This window comes from Mobula hypostoma, chromosome 1, assembly GCF_963921235.1.
Source record: "Mobula hypostoma chromosome 1, sMobHyp1.1, whole genome shotgun sequence".
NCBI lineage: Eukaryota > Metazoa > Chordata > Chondrichthyes > Myliobatiformes > Myliobatidae > Mobula > Mobula hypostoma.
In genome coordinates this window covers 250,331,584-250,342,510 of record NC_086097.1, presented here as the reverse complement: position 1 = coordinate 250,342,510, position 10,927 = coordinate 250,331,584, and positions in this window count along the sequence as shown.

Genomic DNA, 10,927 nt, shown 5'->3' with positions numbered 1-10,927 from the left:
TTTTGAGGCCTACTCTCCGGAAGATTCCTGACCACGCAGTAATGACAGCAGCGAACGAGCGTTTCAGAAATTTCTCCAGATGTTCCTCTGTGCTTTCACATCCCTCTCCATCAAATCAGAATTGTCCACGACCTGCTACAATTATCTATCACTGCAATAGGTCTACAGCAGATACAGTCACGCTGGTTCTCCACTTGGCCCGGGACCAACTCACCAGTAGCAATACCCACATCAGGCTGCTGTTTATAACCACATAACAATTACAGCACGGAAACAGGCCATCTCGGCCCTTCTAGTCCGTACTGAACTCTTACTCTCACCTAGTCCCACCGACCTGCACTCAGCCCATAACCCTCCATTCCTTTCTTGTCCATATATCTATCCAATTTAACTTTAAATGACAACATTGAACCTGCCTCAACCATTTCTGCTGGAAGCTCGTTCCACACAGCCACCACTCTCTGAGTAAAGAAGTTCCCCTCATGTTACCCCTAAACTTTTGTCCTCTAATTCTCAACCCATGTCCTCTTGTTTGAATCTTCTCCACTCTCAATGGAAAAAGCCTATCCATGTCAACTCTATCTATCCCCCTCATAATTTTAAATACCTCTATCAAGTCCCCTCTCAACATTCTACGCTCTAAAGAATAAAGACCCAACTTGTTCAACCTTTCTCTGTAACTTAGGAGATGAAACCCAGGCAACATTTTAGTAAACCTCCTCTGTACTCTCTCAATTTTATGGACATCTTTCCTATAATTCAGTGACCAGAACTGTACACAATACTCCAAATTTGGCCTTACGAATGCCTTATACAATTTCAACATTACATCCCAACTCCTATACTCAATGTAAACATGAGGAATTCTGCAGATGCTAGAAATTCAAACAACGCACATCAAAGTTGCTGGTGAACGCAGCAGGCCAGGCAGCATCTCTAGGAAGAGGTACAATCAATTGATTAAGGCTCAGCAACTAACACAATCATACAAGTTTCAAAACCTGGGCCTCCGTACCTCCTGCTGCAAAGGGATTCCTGAATTTCTCACTGGAAGACCACAGTGAGTGTCCATCAGAAATAACAACTCCTCCTCACTGACGATCAACACTGGTGCAATTAAAGGATGTGTACTTGGTCCACTGTTGTCCCTCTACACCCACAACTCTGGCAAGGCACAGTTCAATGCTATCTATAAATATGCCAATGACACGACCATTGTTGGCAGAATTTCCAAGTAGATGATGGGTGTAACATGAATGTAAGGAAGGACAAGCCAACGATTGGGTACAACTGCAAACAGAGCAAAGAGTTAAATTGTGCTGCAGAGGCAAAATTCAAAAAGGCGAAGAATGCAAGTCTGAAGGTGCTGTATTTAAATACACGTAGCATTCGGAATAAGGTGGACGAACTCGTGGCACATTTAGAGACTGGTCAGTATGACGTTGTGGGCATCACTGAGTCATGGCTGAAAGAGGCCATAGTTGGGAGCTTAACATCAAAGGATATACTTTGTATCGAAAGGACAGGCAGGAAGGGATAGGTGGTGGTGTGACTCTGTTGGTAAGAGATGGAATCACATCTTTAAAAAAGAGGAGACATAGGGTTAGAGAATGTTGAATCTCTGTGGGTGGAGTCAAGGGTAAAAAAAAATTATGAGAATCGTATATAGGCCTCCAAATATTAGCCAAGATGAGGGGTTGAGATTGCAAAGGGAGCTGGAAAACATATGCGATAAGGGTAATGTCACAATTGTAATGGGGACTTCAATATGCAAGGGGATTGGGAAAATCAGGTTGGTGTCAGATCACAAAGGAGGGAATTTGTTGAATGCCTGCAAGATGGCTTTTTAGAGCAGTTTGTGCTTGAGCCTACTCAGGGAAAGGCTATCATAGATTGGGTGTTGTGTAATAACCCAGATCTTACTAGGGAGCTTAACATAAAGGAACCCTGAGGAGACAGTGACCATAATATGATTGAATTCATACTGCAATTTGAGAGGGAGAAGCACAAGGGAAGTTAAAGACTGCATAAAAGCCAAGGAAAGGACATGTAATGTAGCAAAAGTGAGTGGGGAATTTGGATGATCAAAAAGTTTTTTAAAATCCAGCAAAAGGCAACTAAAAAAAAGTTATAAGAAAGGAAAAGATGAAAAAATGTGGGCAGACTAGTCAATAATATTAAGCAGGAAACTGAAAGTTGCAGTTATATAGGACCCTGGTCAGACCCTGCTTGGAGTACTGTGCTTAGTTCTGGTCGCCTCACTACAGGAACAACATGGAAAACACAGAAAGGGTGCAGAGGAGACTTACAAGGATGTTTCCTGGATTAGGGAGCATGCCTTATGAAAACAGGTTGAGTGAACTCGGCCTTTTCTCCTTGGAGCGACGGAGGATGAGAGGTGACCTGATAGAGGTGTATAAGATGATGAGAGGCATTGATCGTGTGGATAGTCAGAGGATTTTTCCCAGGGCTGAAATGGTTGCCACAAGAGGACACAGGTTTAAGATGCTGGGGAGTAGGTGCAGAGGAGATGTCTCTGTAGGAGATGTAAGTTTTTACGCAGAGAGTGGTGAGTGCGTGGAATGGGCTGCCGGTGACGGTGGAGGAGGCAGATACGATGGGATCTTCTAAGAGACTTCTGGGTAGGTACATGGAGCTTAGAAAAATAGAGGGCTATGGGTAAGCCTAGTAATTTCTAAGGTAGGGACATGTTCGGCACAACTTTGTGGGCTGAAGGGCTTGTATCGTGCTGTAGGTTTTCTATGTTTCTATGTTTCTATGACTGGAAATTTGCAAATGTCACTCCACTCTTTAAGAAACAAGGAAGGCAAACAAAAGGAAACTATAGGACAGTTAGCCTAACCTCAGTGGTTGGAAAAGTGTTGGAGTCTATTATTAAGGATGAGGTTTCAAGTGTTTGGAGACTAATGATAAAATAAGTCAAAGTCAGTATGATTTCTGTGAAGGGAAATCTTGCCTGACAAATCTCTTCAAGAAAGTAACAAGCAGGGTGGAAGAAGGGGAGGCAGTGGATGTCATTTACTTGGATTTTCAGAAGGTGTTTGATAAGATGCCGCACATGAGGCAGCTTAACAAGATAAAATCCTATGGTATTACAGGAAAGATACTGGCATGGATAGAGGAATGGCTGACAGGCAGGAGACAGCAAGTGGGAAAAAAAGGAGCCTTTTCTGTTTGGCTGCCAGTGACTAGTAGAGTTCCTCAGGAGTCAGTATTGGGACCGCTACTTTTCACATTGTTTGTCAATAATTTTAGATAATGGAATTCATGGATTTGTGGCAAAGTTTGCGGATGATACAAAGATAGGTGGAGGGGTAGGTAGTGCTGAGGAAGCAATGCGATTGCAGCAGGACGTAGACAAATTGGAAGAATCGGCAAAACAATAGCAGATGGAATACAGTGGTGGAAAATGTATGATAATACATTTTGGTAAAAGGAACAATAGGAACAAAAATTCTCCATATTTAGACTATTATCTAAATATGGAGAAGGTTCAAACATCAGAGGTGCAGAGTGACTTGGGAGTCCTTGTGCAAAACTCCCAGAAGGTTAATTTACAGGTTGAGTCTGTGGTAAAGAAGGCAAATGAATTGTTTGCACTTATTTCAAGGGGAATAAAATATAAAAGCAAGGAGATAATGCTGAGCCTTTATAAGACACTAGTCCAGCTGCACTTGGAGTATTGTCAGCAGTTTTGGGTCCCATATCTCAGAAAGGATCTGTTGTCTTTGGAGAGAGTCCAGAGGAGATTCATGAGGATGATTCTGGGAATGAAAGAGTTAACATGAGGAGGGTTGGGCCTCCTGTGCTCACTGGAATTTAGAAGAATGTGTGAGGATCTCACTGAAACCTACTGAATGTTGAAAGTTCTACATAGGGTGGATGTGGAGAAGATGTTTCCTATGGTGGAGGGTATCCAGACCTAGAGGGCACAGCCTCAAAATTGAGGGGTGACCCTTTAGAACAGAGGTAAGAAGGAATTTTTTTAGCCAGAGAGTAGTAAATGTGTGGAATGCTCTGCCAGAGGCTGTGGTGGAGGCCTAGTCCACGCATGCATTTAAGGCAGAAGTTGATCATTAAAGGATATGGTGAGAACGCATGGGGTTGAATGGGATCCAGGATGAGTCATGATGGAATGGCAGAACAGACTCAAGGGGATGAATGGCCTCATTCTGCTCCCGTGTCTTACTGTTGAACTTCAGGCGGTGAGAAGGAGGTGTACAGAAGTGAGATAGATCAGCTGGTCGAGTGGTGTAGAAACAACAACAACCTTGCACTGAATGTCAGTAAGACCAAGGAATTAATTGTGGACTTCAGGAAAGGGAAGTTGAGGGAGCACCCGTCAGTCCTCATCGAGGGGGCAATAGTGGAAAGGGTGAGCAGTCTCAAGTTCGTGCGTGGCAGCATCTTTGAGGATCTATCCTGGGCCTGGCTTACTGATGCAATCGTAAAGAAGCTGCACCAGCAGCCTTATTTCATTCGGAGTTTGAGGAGATCTGGCATGTCACCAAAGACTCCAGCCAATTTCTGCAGATGTGCCAGGAAGAGCATTCTACCTGGTCGTATTCCCGGCTGGTGTGGAGAGGCGGCAGCACAGGAATGGAAAAAGCTGCAGCAAGTTGTAAACTCTGCCGGCTCCATCACGGGCACTGGGCTCCCCAGCACTGGGGACATCTTCAAAAGTTTCATGAAGGTCCCCCATCGCCAAGGACAAGCCCTCTCCTCATTAATACCATCAGGAATGAAGAAGCCTGAAGACTCACACGCAATTTTTCAGGAACAGCTTCTTCCCCTCTGCCATTCAACTTCTGAAAGGACATTGAACTCACAAGAACTACCTCACTGCTTTTTTCGTGCATTCTGCACTAATTTTTTATTGTGATTTATTTATTTTATTATGTAATGCACTGTACTGCTGCTGCAGAATAACACATTTCACGGTATATGTCAGCCCTACCCACCACTGAGCATATTCACACCGAGCTTTGTTGCAGGAAAGCAGTATAGTCATAGTCATAGTCATACTTTATTGATCCCGGGGGAAATTGGTTTTCATTACAGTTGCACCATAAATAATTAAATAGTAATAAAACCACAAATAATTAAATAGTATTATGTAAATTATGCCAGGAAATAAGTCCAGGACCAGCCTATTGGCTCAGGGTGTCTGACCCTCCAAGGGAGGAGTTGTAAAGTTTGATGGCCACAGGCAGGAATGACTTCCTATGACGCTCTGTGTTGTATCTCGGTGGATATCCATCATCAGGGATCCCACCAGTCGTCCCACGACCTATCTTAATTCCCCTTAACTCACATTCAAGGACTCGTCATCTCGTGTTCTGAATATTTATCGCTTATTTAGTATTATTATTATTTTTACTTTTTTCTCAGCTCAAGCTGGTAAAACCCAAGGTACGGGCAGAGACAAGCATGCTCATTTCTCAATTTCTAGGAACTTTCAGACTGTTCTAATGTGTTTTGTATTGTGGCTTTCTGAAGATTTACATAACTATGGCTGTGTAGGCCTAACTGTTTAATGCCATTGTGTAGTGACTCTGGGATGACACCAGTTATAGATACTACTACGGGACAATGTACACCCTGTTCATGTCCCAAAGTCTTCCAATTCTAATTCAGCATATTTCTGGTGATTTTCACTGATTGATTTCTGTGTGTTTTGTGTGTTTGGAATGGCTACATCTATTAAATAAGTTGTTCTTGCTTGTTTATCTTGTATTATTATATCTGGACTGTGATTATGGATTGTCCTATCTGTAATAACTGATCGGTCTTAATATATTTTGTGGTATTCTGACTCTGAAGCTCAATCAGGCTTGTATTTATAGGAAGGTATGATTTCTTTTATGAGTTTGTATTTTAAAGTAAGATTTTGATGAATGATGGTTGCCACTTGATTGTGTCTGTGTAAATAATCAGATTGTGTTAAACTGCTACAGGATCCTGTAACATGTTGATTGTTTCTGGTATTTCTTGGCATTTTCTGCATTTATCTTCTTGAATTCATTGGTCTTTTATTATGTATTTTTGATAATTTTTTGTGTGAACCACCTGGTCCTGTATTGCCACAGGGAACGCCTCTGTTTCTGGGAAGAGGTCTCCATCTCTGAGCCAGACATTCGACACTTCCTTCTCAACATCTGGTCTGCTCAGATCGTGGGGGTGTCTTCCATGCAGGTCATGCTCTTCCATTGGTTCACTTTTTCTTCAATAGTGATAATATCTTCATTTTTCTGGGCTGTGCTCTCATTTAAGTTTTGTGGTATGTGCTTGTGTGGAGGGCTGAGTCCTGTTTTCATTGATGAAAATATATCCTTAGAAGTCTTATCTACCCGTTGTGTAGATTTCTAATGTCTGTCATTTCTCTTTCCCCTTCTGTCCTAGGTAGTGTTAATCTGAGCATGTTCAAATGTACATAATGCTTTTTGAAATCTGTCATTTCAGTTCTTATTTTTCCTTGTAAATTTCCCAGATTGGTTTTGGACCAAGATATTATGCCAAGAGAATACATTAATATAGTGAAAGTGTTATATTTTTACTGTTGAGCTCTATTTGGCAGATTTTCTTAAGCCTTGAAGTAAATTTTGTCAAAAGTTTTCCCTTTATCACGCTATGATCTATTTTCTTTGCTTGTTGATATCCCAGAGGATACCCGTACGGCATCCTTTCTGTTCCTCTGTAAGTATATTGTGGTTATCTAAATGAGTGGTGATTAGTTGTGAGATACATGATGTTACAATTTTATATATAGTTTCTAAACAAGCAATAAGACGATAATTTGATGAGTCATTTGTGATTTCCCTTTAGGTAAAAGATATGTTTTACCTACTGTCAAAAATTCAGGCACTTTCTCAGGATTTTTAAGAAAATTGTTGATATGCATTGACAGGTACAGATGAAGACAAGTAAGCTTTTTATATTTTATATTAATTATTATGAATATTATCAGTTCCAGTATTTTTCCAATTGTGCGGATTTTTTACCCTATTACAATAGATATGCTGAAAGTTATTTGCACTTTCTTCAAGTGTGTGTGTGTGTGTGTGTGTGTGTGTGTTCCTCTTCCTGCTTAATCATCATCATTGTTGTCATCATTGTCATCATCATCATCATTATCATCATCATCATTGTCATCATCATCATCATCATTGTCATTATCATCATCATCATTGTCATCATCATCATCATCACCATCGTTATGTGCTATGTTGTACGACGGAAGCAATCATGGTCTTTCCATGACTATTGTTGTTCTTGGCAAATTTTTCTACTGAAGTGGTTTGCCATTGCCTCTTTTGGACAGTGTCTTTGCAAGACAAGTGACCCCAACCATTATCAATACTCTTCAGAGGTTGTCTGTCTGCTGTCAGTGGCCGCATAACCAGGAATTGTGATATTCACCAGCTGCTCATATGACCATCCATCATCTGCTCCCATGGCTTCACAAGACCCTGATTTGTGGGGGGGGGGGGTCTAAGCAGGTACTACACTTGCCCGAGGGTGACCTGTACACTAACAGAGGGAAGGAGTACTTTAAACCCCCTTGGTAGAGACGTATCTCACCCTCCACTCAAAGTAGTATACTGCAAAGACATAAAATTTACTATTTTACAAAAATAGATCATTAGTTGCTGACTACATTTGCTTTATATGTTCAAACTGGAATATATTTAATAAAATGATTTGATTATTCAATCTCCAGGCTTGCTCAGTCCTGGGACGTACATGGGATAATCTTTTTAAGCAAGGAGTTGATTATTAGAAAGCAATACAAAGAGCTGGAGGAACAGCAGTTTGGGCAGCATCTATGGAAATTAATAAACAGTCGATTTGGACCGAGATCCTCCTTCAGGACTTAGTAGAAAGATTCGGCTGGTGTAGGGATGACTTACAGTGGACTGAAAAGCTTGAGCAGGTAGATATTAGAAAGAGGATGTGCTGGAGCTTTTGGAAAGCATCAAGTTGAATAAGTCACCGCGACCGGATGGGATGTACCCCAGGCTACTGTGGGAAGTGAGGGAAGAGATTGCTGAGCCTCTGGCGATGATCTTTGCATCATCAGTGAGGACGGGAGAGGTTCCGGAGGATTGGAGGGTTGCAGATATTGTTCCCTTGGGAGTAGAGATAGCCCAGGAAATTATAGACCAGTGAGTCTTACTTCAGTGGTTGGTAAGTTAATGCAGAAGATCCTGAGAGGCAGGATTTATGAACATTTTGAGAGGCATGTATTGTGCTGTAGGTTTTCTGTGTTTCTATGTTTCTAATATTTGTATCATGAATCCAGAAGCTGGTGTGTATGCATACTACTGACCTGCAGCTCCCCCATGTGGTGCACATCAGAACTGCTTCCTGCTGCAGTTGGCGGGCCCCATGGCACGTCTGTAGTGTGAAACTCAAAATAACTTCTCCCGTCCGCGAACTCATTACAGCTGAACCACCTGTAGCGTGGTTCCTTAAGGTTGGCACAGCCAGGGGAGTTGAGGGGGATATGCTCCCAATGGCGTGGGTCTCAAATAGCCTCTGACAATCAAGTCCAGCTCCTGGTCTTCACACTTGGCTTAGCTACTAAGCTCGGTGGAGGCACCTCTACTGACAGAAGTGGCAAAGGTGGGTTACTGGTGCCTTAAGACCAGTCCCTTTGGGCAGATAGGGTTCGTCAGCCGTAGTTGGCAGCTCATCCAGGGAAGGAAAACTCTGATCTCGAATCGCTGCTAACTTGTGGCTATACCCACTCATGGGGAAGGATTTGAGTAAGCTCCAAGGAAAAATATGGAGCTGGAGTCCCTAAGGCAGTCCTACGTTGAATTAAATGCTGACTGGGAACTCCTGCGACACTGCTGATGCCAATCTGTATCAGTCCCTGCCATTTCATATGAAGAAAGACTGGATGAACTGGGCTTGTACTCGTTGGAATTTAGAAGATTGAGGGGGTATCTGATTGAAATGTATAAGATCCTAAAGGGATTGGACAGGCTAGATGCAGGAAGATTGTTCCCGATGTTGGGGAAGTCCAGAACGAGGGGCCACAGTTTGAGGATAAAGGGGAAGCCTTTTAGGACCGAGATTAGGAAAAACTTCTTCACACAGAGAGTGGTGAATCTGTGGAATTCTCTGCCACAGGAAACTGTTGAGGCCAGTTCATTGGCTATATTTAAGAAGGAGTTAGATATGGCCCTTGTGGCTATGGGGGTCAGGGGGTATGGAGGGAAGGCTGGGGCGGGGTTCTGAGTTGGATGATCAGTCATGATCATAATAAATGGCGGTGCAGGCTCGAAGGGCCGAATGGCCTACTCCTGCACCTATTTTCTATGTTTCTATGTTTCTATTCCTTTGGATTCTTCAGCTACGTTGAACGGGGGAGCTTGCTACATGGGAAACAGTTGACACCACCCTGGCTTCCACATTGATGAAACGTAGACTGCTAGGACTCGAGAATCCATGGTCTACTCAACCAACGGAGGCTAAGAACCTGCAGCATTATTTCCTTCTGCTGTGGCCACAACTAAACCTCAGCCTGCACAGGTGAGTGGTTAGTGTAACGCTTTACAATGCCAGTAATCAGCGACAGCGACCGGAGTTCGATTCCCACCGCTGTCTGTAAAGTTGCGTACATTCTCCCCGTGACCTAGGAGTACTTGTTCATCAGTCTCTGAAGGTGAATGAGCAAGTGCAGCAGGCAGTGAAGAAGGCTAATGGAATGTTGGCCTTTATTACAAAGGGAATTGAGTACAAGAGCAAGGAAATCCTTTTGCATTTGTACAGGGCCCTGGTGAGACAACACCTGGAGTATTGTGTGCAGTTTTGGTTAAGGAAGGACATCCTGGCTGTGGAGGAGGTGCAGCACAGGTTCACTAGGTTAATTCCTGGGATGTCCGGACTGTCTTACGCAGAGAGGTTAGAGAGACTGGGTTTGTACACGCTGGAATTAAGGAGATTGAGGGGGGATCTGATTGAGACATATAAGATTATTAAGAGATTGGACAAGATAGAGGCAGGAAATATGTTCCAGATGCTGGGAGAGTCCAGTACCAGAGGGCATGGTTTAAGAATAAGGGGTAGGTCATTTAGGACAGAGTTGAGGAGGAACTCCTTCTCCCAGAGAGTTGTGGAGGTGTGGAACGCGCTGCCTCAGAAGGCAGTGGAGGCCAATTCTCTGGATGCTTTCAAGAAGGAGCTAGATAGGTATCTTATGGATAGGGGAATCAAGGGTTATGGGGACAAGGCAGGAACCGGGTATTGATAGTAGATGATCAACTATGATCTCAGAATGGCGGTGCAGGCTCGAAGGGCCGAATGGTCTACTTCTGCACCTATTGTCTATTGTCTATTGTCATATAGAGAAAGGTGCCGGAGAAGGGCCAGTAACATCATGAAGGATCCCACTCACTCTGCTCATGGACTGTTTGTCCCACTCCCATCAGGGAGTCATACCGGGACCACCAGACACAAAAACAGTTACTTTCCCCAAGCAGTGAGGCTGATCAACACCTCCACCCACTAATTTATTAATTCCTACCAGTCACCTTGTGAACAGCCTGGCGTTACTTTATAAACATACAATCGATCTATGTATATTAGCTATCTTATGTATATATATTTATTGTGCTCTTTATCTTATTGTGTTTTTTGCGCTGCATCAGATCCAGAGGAACAATTATTTCGTTCTCCTTTACACTTCCGTTCTGGAAATGAGATTAAACAATCTCACATCCTTGACCTTGGGCAATCCAGTGGAAATCACAGCTCTCATTGGCGAGGGGACTGGTAATAACAAATTTCATGATATATGGTGGAGATATTAAACTGATTCTGGTACAGGGGAAGAACATTGAAATCCAAACCCAAGTCTGAGTTCGCTGGAGGCTGGAAGCTAAAGAATATAGTTTGT